Source organism: Sus scrofa, chromosome 8, assembly GCF_000003025.6.
Source record: "Sus scrofa isolate TJ Tabasco breed Duroc chromosome 8, Sscrofa11.1, whole genome shotgun sequence".
Taxonomy (NCBI): Eukaryota; Metazoa; Chordata; class Mammalia; order Artiodactyla; family Suidae; genus Sus; species Sus scrofa.
The window spans coordinates 13562124-13571003 of record NC_010450.4 but is presented as its reverse complement, the minus strand read 5'-3'; the positions used below and the strand labels follow the sequence as shown (position 1 = coordinate 13571003).

The window sequence follows — 8880 nt, the reverse complement described above, 5'->3', positions numbered from 1 at the left end:
AAGCTTTTATTCCTCCATGGATATGCTATAGCATATTAAATCATTACATGTAATAGAATAGATTTCTGGTTTAGGCACAATTTTGTTAAGGATTTTGCAATAAATTATATTTGAATTTTATTTTTTTATTTATTTGGCCATGCCTAAGGCAGCCTGAGGCATACAGAATTTCCTGGGCCAGGGATTAAACCTGGGCCACAGCAGTGACAACACTGAATCCTTAACCCACTGAGCCACCAGGAAGCTCCTGTTAGGCACAGTTTGGTACTCTGAGCATTTGGGAAGTTTAATATAAAACCTAAAGCCAGTAAAGAGTCATGCACACAGGAATTACTGTGTGGCTCAGCAGGTTAAAAACCCACCTAGTATCCCTGAGGATGAGGGTTCCATCCCTGGCCCCACTCAGTGGGTTAAGAATCCTGCATTGCCAAAAGCTGTGGCATAGGTAATAGATGCAGCTCAGATCTGGCATTGCCACGGCTGTGGTGTAGGCTGGCCCCTAGCCTGGGAACTTCCATAGGCTGCAGGTGTGGCCCTAAAAAAATGAAAAAAAAAAGTCACACACATACCACAAGGGTGCTATGACTCTTTATAGATTAAAACAGTGACTTCTATTTGTATGCATCTTGCAATTTTGAAATGTATCTCTATTATTAGGTTACAAGGATCTCATTGTATTGTTCTCTTTATTGTACTTCACAGATACTGCAGGGTTTTTTGTTCTAGAGATTGAAGGTTTGTGGCAACTTTATGTCAAGCAGGTCTATTAATGCTATTTTTCCAACACCATTTTCTCAGTTTATGTCTCTGTCACATTTTGGTAGTCCGTGCAATATTTCAAAATTTGCATTATTATTAACTTTGTTATGGTGATCTGTGCTCAGTAATCTTTGATGTTATTATTACATGTATTTAGGGTCTCTTCATCCTCAAATAACTAAAGGTAATCATAACAAAACCAAGCCCTATGGGGCTCCTGGGGAAGCCTCTCTGTTTCCCCACCACCACCCTATTTCTTGCCTATAGGGAATAAGCTGCATTCTCCCTGAGCTCCACTGAGTTCTGAAGGGCAGGTTCAAACAGCTGCTAATTAGGAAGGGGAAGAGAGGCACAGACAAGGAAGGAGCAGTCAAGAAACAATAGTGTAGCCTGGGGGCAGGGTCCTGGTTTCTCTTCAAGGAATATAAATAACAATATCTTTGCTTGCTGCAGAACTAGGACTCCCAGCAAATGGAAGATGTTAATTACTTGAAGCATTCTTCATTCCAGAAAGAAGACAGTCTTTCTTCTCAAGGACCATCAGCACAAGTCCCAGGGCCACTAAATACCAGCTTTGAAGAAGGACACAAGCTTGCATCTACCCTGATCCTTCTCAGGGCATCAACCTGCTGTGGCCTCCTTTGCCTGGCAAAGCAATAAAAGCTACTCTTTTCTCCTTTGCCCAAAATACTGTCTCTATGTTTCTGTCTGGTTCTATCTGGTACCAGTGGACAGAGGCCAAGTTTCAGCTACAGTAATACCCAAAGCCCATATTCTTCATTTCTGATGTTAACTCCACTTTACAAATGATGAAAGGAAAGAAAACCACATCCAACTAATTACGTAGATACATTGGATAATACACATAAGATGAGAAATTCTATCAGTTGCCATCTTCCAACACTGAAAACTATTTGTATGCTTTGGTGATAGCCCTGGGCAGTTAGCCTTCTACCTAGGATGTGGAATATGATTCTCAAGATTACAGAATCACTTAGCACTTTCCTGTAGTTTCCACAAAGATTACAGAATCGGAATATCAGATGAAATCCTCATAGAGAAGTTTACCAATATTTTCTAGTAAAGATGTTCTATTTAGTTCTAATATCCTAGCCTTTGAGAGTGAAATAAGCCCAACATGCAAGTGCCCTTATGGTTCTGACGACAGAAGTTATGGTGGAAAAGGGAATTCAAGGCAGAAAGTAAAGACTGCACACTCTATGGGGTTTTGAATGGGATGCATTAAAAGGCTAGTTTTAATGTCGGAAATTAAAGGCTACATAGTCTTATCCATGGAATAAGAATTCCCACATATAACTGTAGACTCTGTGGAATAAGAGTTCCAATCTAAAGCACACCTAAGAAGTTTAGGGGAAAAATGGCGGTTTCCCCCCCACCCCCAACCCATCTTCAAAGTCCATACTTTTCCCACATTTAATAGGTCAAAGAGGTAAAAGTTTTAGCACCTTCTCATCTCTTTCTCGATATTTTTTATATGAATGGGTCTATCTTGATCATCAATGTGAGAATCAGGCTTCTTTGTGAGATCTCAGGAACCAGAAAAGCCAGTGATTTCTGACCTTAAAAACTGCAGTGCTGCAATACTAAAATTCCACTTTTTATAGGAGTTTTATTATTAGAAAGGAACTTGCTGGGAACTTACAAGTTTGTTAGAAACGTAGGATGTAGTTGAAAAAAAAAAAGGTTGACCAAAGTGTTCTCAAAAGTCCAATCATTTTCCAGAGAGCACTTCCCGAATTGTATTAACTATATTTCATTATAAAGATCAAAACTAAAAGATGAGTTTAGCAATGGATCATCAGTAACGAATGCGTGTCACTGGAAAGTTCTCATAGATGCTTCAGCTGCTTCATTCTAAGCTACAAGCCACAGTTCACAAGTACCCAGTCAGAACAACACACAGACGACCAGATTAGCAGCAACCAGCCAGAAAGCCAGTAGACTTTTCTCCTTCTGAAAATATCAGAGGAATAAATTAGAGAAATCGACACAATATATAAAATCATTGCTACGGCCCCAGCATTTTCTTTGCTCTAGTTATATAATTCTCCTTCTTCCCTGAACCCTGAGGAGGGTTACACCATTTTTAGGCCAAATGGGCAACGTGGATGATGTTCATGAAGGGACACTGTGGAAGAGAGATGGAAGAAAGCAAGTAGGAAGTTTGAAGATGTTGGAGTATGGGAAAGATAGGAAGTTCTCAGAGCAGCTTTAGAGTGTATGATCCCCTTAATTATTTGACTGCTGTGAATCAAGACTACACAGAGTTAGACCAAGTGACATCATTTGGGGAAGTGACATCATTTGGGGGGAATGAATGGAGTATGGAAGGTCATGGCTTTAAAAGCACAAAAGGTAAAATTTACTTCATCCCTGAAAGATTAAATACGGATGTATTTTTTTTTTTTTTTGTCCTTTTTTTTTTTGCCTTTTTCTTGAGCCGCTCCCATGGCGTATGGAGGTTTCCAGGCTAGGGGTCTAATCAGAGCTGTAGTCACTGGCCTACACCAGAGCCACAGCAACACAGGATCCAAGCCGAGTCTGTAACCTACACCACAGCTCAAGGCAATGCCAGGTCCTTAACCCACTGAGCCAGGCCAGGGATGGAACCTGCAACCTCGTGGTTCCTAGTCGGATTCGTTAACCACTGCGCCATGACAGGAACTCTGGATTTTTTTTTTTTTTAATATGAATTGGCAAAAGTATTAAAATTCCTACAAGCCTTTGAATGGTAATTTTTTAAGCAGTGACTGACTCATAGGTGCAAGTTTGTTAAGTTTGTTACTGTCACTGTTGCTACCTTCCTGACTTTTGATTTCAGTAGAAACTGTGAAACTGAATAATGCTTATCATGCTGCTGTTTAATGTGATCAAGTGATTTACCTTATGGCAGTTTTGTTTTGTTTTGTCTTTTTTTGCTATTTCTTGGGCTGCTTCCGCAGCATATGGGGGCTCCCAGGCTAGGGGTCCAATCGGAGCTGCAGCCACTGGCCTACGCCAGAGCCACAACACGGGATCCGAGCAGCATCTGCGAACTACACCACAGCTCACAGCAACGCCGGATCGTCAACCCACTGAGCAAGGGCAGGGACCGAACCCGCAACCTCATGGTTCCCAGTCGGATTCGTCAACCACTGCGCCATGACAGGAACTCCCACCTTATGGCAGTTTTTAAACAGAATGTTAAAATTTATTTATTTTTTTAAATTTAAGTGCTTAATATTTTAAAATAAAATTAGTATTGAAATTATCATTTGAATATTTCATAGTTTACATATTTTAAATTCATAATCAGTTTAATCCACTAAATAAAATCTCAACAAATGTTAAAAGAATATAAGTTTAATCTTGAATCATTAGCCAGCATGATGTCTATACTAAATTTGTTTTTAGTGAAACTGGTTTATAAAGATTACATATATATTGCCAAAATTCTCTCCTTGAAATTTTCTTGTGGTTCAGAGGGTTTAAGGATCTGGCGTGATCACTGAGTGGCTCTGGTTAGTGCTATGTTATGGGTTTTATCCCTGGTCCAGGAACTTCCACATCCCGTGGGCATGGCCAAAAATAAAATTCTCTCCTTGACCAAACTCTAGTCAGATTCTTCTAAATTTTCTTCCCAAACTGGCCTCGATCCTTGGGCTTCCTTTCTCTCTGCATTGTCTGTTTTTAGCAAGAATCCTGCTAAGTCAGTTAAGCAGAATCCCCCATCCTCAATATCTGATCACTCTCCATATCTGATAGGATCCCTCATCCTCTACCATCCATCAGGAGATGTCTGATTATCTTGGACTGGCATCAGCAAGAATCATGTTAGGTTCATTAACCAAGATCCCTCTTATTCCTGATGTTTCCTCTTAGTAATTTTCCATCCACTTAACCTCACCTTGCTCCTTGGGTATAAATTCTTGCTTTCCCATATATATGGAGTTGGACCTAACTTTTCTTCCCTACTGCAAAATCCCATTGCACTTCCCTACTGCAAAATCCCATTGCAGTGGTTCCTACACCTACCGTGAAGTCCTGAATAATGTCTGCCTTACCGTTCCTTAAAAAGTGTCATGAATAATTTATTTAACAGCATTAATTATTTAACTAATTAAACTAATATTAGCATCAACTATAATAATAGTCATTTAAAATTTTAAAGTCACTTTTAGATATATTTTCCATTTTTTGTTATATGCCTTTTTGTTGATTTGTAGGTTCCTTTAGATAAGCTTATTTCCATTTATGGGAGAAGTCACAAGTTTTCAAGAAAACTAAGAGCTTCAAATTACGGGCAATATGTTCTTGACTCTAGCTACATGACATGACTTCAGCTGATTCACATGTCTTAAACATGAATATCTTGCTTCTACAGTTGATTGTGAAAGCCAAAGACAATACCCTCATTTGTGGATATGATGAACAAAAGAAGTTTGTTGGTGGTCAATATGACACCTCAAATAATGTTTTCAAACTAAAAGCAGTAACTGCAAGCAGCAGACTCTGGGGGAATAAGCTATCCATTAATGCAGGGGGACCTATGAGATTTAAAATAATTACTTTGAAATTGTATTTATGATGCAAATTATAAGTATGGAAAATTCCCTGCCAGACAGATCTATGTCCTCAGAACACAGAACTTGACTGTGTAGATACACTAGATGAGTCAAAAACCACAAGTAGAGCTTTATTCCTCAAGGCAAAGAGCAAGTTCAGACACACATTACTAAACATCAGTTGAGTATTTGTCTCCGTTGCTGCACTAGGCTGTGAAGATATGGAGGCAGAGTAGATAAATTCTTGCTCTCAAGGAGTTACAGCGCAGCAGGGAAGACAAACAATATGTAATGATAATAGTGCTGTATTAAGAAAGCATTTCTAAGTCAGAACTAAGTCCCCTGGACCTTGATGAGTGTATCACTGTCAATAAACATGTTTTTCCCGATTATATGTTTCTGTGCCAGACTGATTGTATTACAGCCTCATCCAAACAGGTCAAATCTCAACCGAAAAATCTAAAGCAACTTGAGAAATGCCACAAATTTTATGGAGGGAGGTAAAGCAGAATTTTTACACATCTCTATCACTTTGTTTTCTTCTTTAGTCAGGTTTTAAAGGAGTATGTGTTTAGTATCCAGCACAGCACTATGCTAGATGATAAAGGGCACAGCAAAGGGTATACACAACAGGAAGTCAAATACATTAGAATCACATCTTAAGGACCTGCTTTGAGAAAAAACAGGTGAAGTTCACAAAGAGAACAAGACGACATCTGTTTTTACAGAAAGAATTTCTGGGGAAAAAGAAAAGCAGAGAAGTGACTAAAAATTTTTAGGAAACAAGTGTTTTTTTTTGTTTTTGTTTTTGTTTTTGTTTTGTGGAACAGTTTGCCAGGGGATGAGGAAGCTGTCTTTAGATGGGGGACAGGGCAGAGCTTTTGGTACGACAGTGTTGTGAATTTCAAAGGTGCATAGCATGAAAAGTCGTCCATAAGCATCTCGGGGGGTGGGGGTGTTAACAGATTAAGAAGAGTTACAACACTTTGGGAAAGTCAAAATCAAGATAAAAAGTCAAAGCTGAAAATCACACTGAAAGATACTATTAAGTAAAGGCATTTTAGAACCCAAACCATAGCCTTACTCCAACTTTCTTCTATTTTAAGGCGCCGAATTAAATCATAAATTCTTTCCTTGACAAAACTTGGAACAAATTCCTTAGCCTAGGAGATTTTCCTCTCAAACATGAAGAAATATGTGTTAGCTATTTTTGAGTAGTAGGAATGTAAAAAATGTGTATTTTTGAGAATCGGTGACTTTCTTGTCCTTGAATAACTCAACATTTCTTTGTTCTTCCGAATCAAATTTAGCAAGTAATTAGTGCATAATGAGAAACAGTTGTAGCATCAGACTCTTTTCAGTTAAAGTGCATTTAAAAATACACAGGAAGGCAGATAACCTGAATTTTCTAACGACACCAACCTCATGAATGTTGCTGAAGACTATCTGATGGGCTAAAAAATCTGTTTTGCTGATTTCCAGAAAGCCCTTGGGGATTAATTTGCTCTCCAAGCTTGATTCAATAATATATCTGAAGCAAATAGGAGGTTTGAATCAAAGATCAGCTGTGCAGCAGGAAAGACTTTCTCTAAGAGAGCCTTGTAAAATGATTGCAAAAAAATCCACTCACTCACTTCTCAGCTGATTGGCCATGCTCGAACTGCTGAGTGGAATGCTGAATCCTACCAGAATCTTGTCCTGGAGAAAAAGTCACATTCTTAAATCCACACAAAGCAGGCAAATTATAGGTAGAAATTAAACATAGGTACCCCTTGAGGAAAGCAGATGAGATTTTAACATCTCCACTCCTTAAACTAAGAACTGAGGCTCGGGGAGTTTGCATGGCTCGCTAAAAGTCCTACAGCTGCTTAAGTGGAGCAGTTAACACATAAATCCACTTCTGAACACAAGTTAAGCGTATGCCTCACCACACTGTACGCCTTCCCCTACAGATTTATGAAAAGTTGTATTCAGGAAGAGGTTGTTCTTTGCCCCACTTCCAGTCCTTGGGACAGACATTTGCTCATTTTCTCTCAGCCCATTCCCTGATCATGGTGCACGGATCCTGCAAACTTTTCCAAGCTGACCTAACTGCAGGGTCCGACAACAATTACATGCAGTATACTGGCGGAGTTGGAAAGCAGGAGGGAGGGAGAATCTAGACGATTTCTCGTGTCTAATAATGACTGCACCTCTTTTTATGGCACCAGCCTCTTCTAGGCAACTCCCACCGATGGCCAAGGTCCCAGCAGTCACCTTCGGCTCCCAGGCCAGCTCCTCACATGGTTTTACCTATACCAGGGGAGCGTGGTTGTATTTCCTATTACTGATAAATCTTGGGTTGCTTATTAGTCCCCTGTTTGACCTTTCAGCTTTTCCAAAAACCTCTATATTAATTCCCTCATGTTGAGCCATAGTATCTGTTTCCCTACCTAGACCTTAATTCATAAAATAGCCACATAAAAAATTTAGATATTTCTTTTTTCTTCCCCTCTTCCTTTCTTTTTTTTTTTTCTTTTTATGGCCACACCTGTGACATATTGAAATTCCTGGGCGAGGAGTGCCTTCAGAGCTGCAGCTGCTGGCCTACACCATAGCCACAGCAATGCCAGATCTGAGTCACATTTGTGGCCTATGCTGCAGCATGTGACAATAACTGAATCCTTAACCTACTGAGTGAGGCCAGGGATAGAAACCAAATTTAGATATTTCAATCAATTGGAAGGTTGGAATTGTAGCCTTCCTTTAAATCAACTTGTAACATCAAGTAGTCTTTATTGCCTGCGGCAGACAATATCCATTTTCCTCTTTTCCATCCTAAGATAACTTTGATTTGTTGGATGTGACCATCTATGCAACAAAACTCAGCATTTCCCAGATTCACTTTCAGATGGAAGTGGCCTCTTGATTAAATTATGGCTAATAAGATGAAAGCAGAAGTTGTTAGCTGGCTTTTGGAAAAAGTGTCTGAAAATCACGCAATTGCCACATAACTGTCTGCATTCACTTTTCCTGCCTCTTCCTGCCTAGAATGACTAGAGTTAAGCAGTCATCTTGTGACCATGAGAAGATCTGGAGAGTATCATTTCTTAAAGGTGAAGAACAAAAACATGACACTTCTTTTGTCATTTAAGACACATGTGAAGCACACATACCAACATGGGACCACCTATATCTTCCTATTTTATGAGAATCACCATTTTCTCATATTTTATGAGGTCACCTGACACCAGGTGTTAGGATCTGCTACTCGGTATCAATGTAATGCCAAACTGATACAAAGCTAAACCTCTCTATTCTTGCATTTATTTATTCTTTTTTTCATTCCTTCCCATTCATGTGTCAGATACTATGCAGGAACATGGGTGTATAAGAACAGATAATGCAGAGATCTTACCTTTAAGAAGGTCACAGCAGGAGTTCCTGTTGTGGCACGGCAGAAATGAATCTAACTAGTGCCCAGGAAGACGCAGGCTCGATCCATGGCCTCACTCAATGGGTCAGGGATTCAGCACTGCCCTGAGCTGTGGTATAAATTGCAGGTGCAGCTCAGATC

The 8880-nt window shown here is 39.6% G+C and overlaps 1 long non-coding RNA gene across 2 annotated transcripts; it reads right to left on the bottom strand.

Annotated features, from left to right (window-relative positions):
• On the bottom strand, positions 533–8762 carry LOC110262061. Of its 2 annotated transcripts, none has more exons than XR_002346579.1 (3): positions 8722–8762; positions 6955–7022; positions 533–2730 (listed from the first exon to the last, which is right to left on the bottom strand). It is a non-coding gene; the product is annotated as an uncharacterized LOC110262061 (long non-coding RNA). The 2 variants fall into 2 exon arrangements; XR_002346580.1 differs by having other exon boundaries at positions 6959–7022.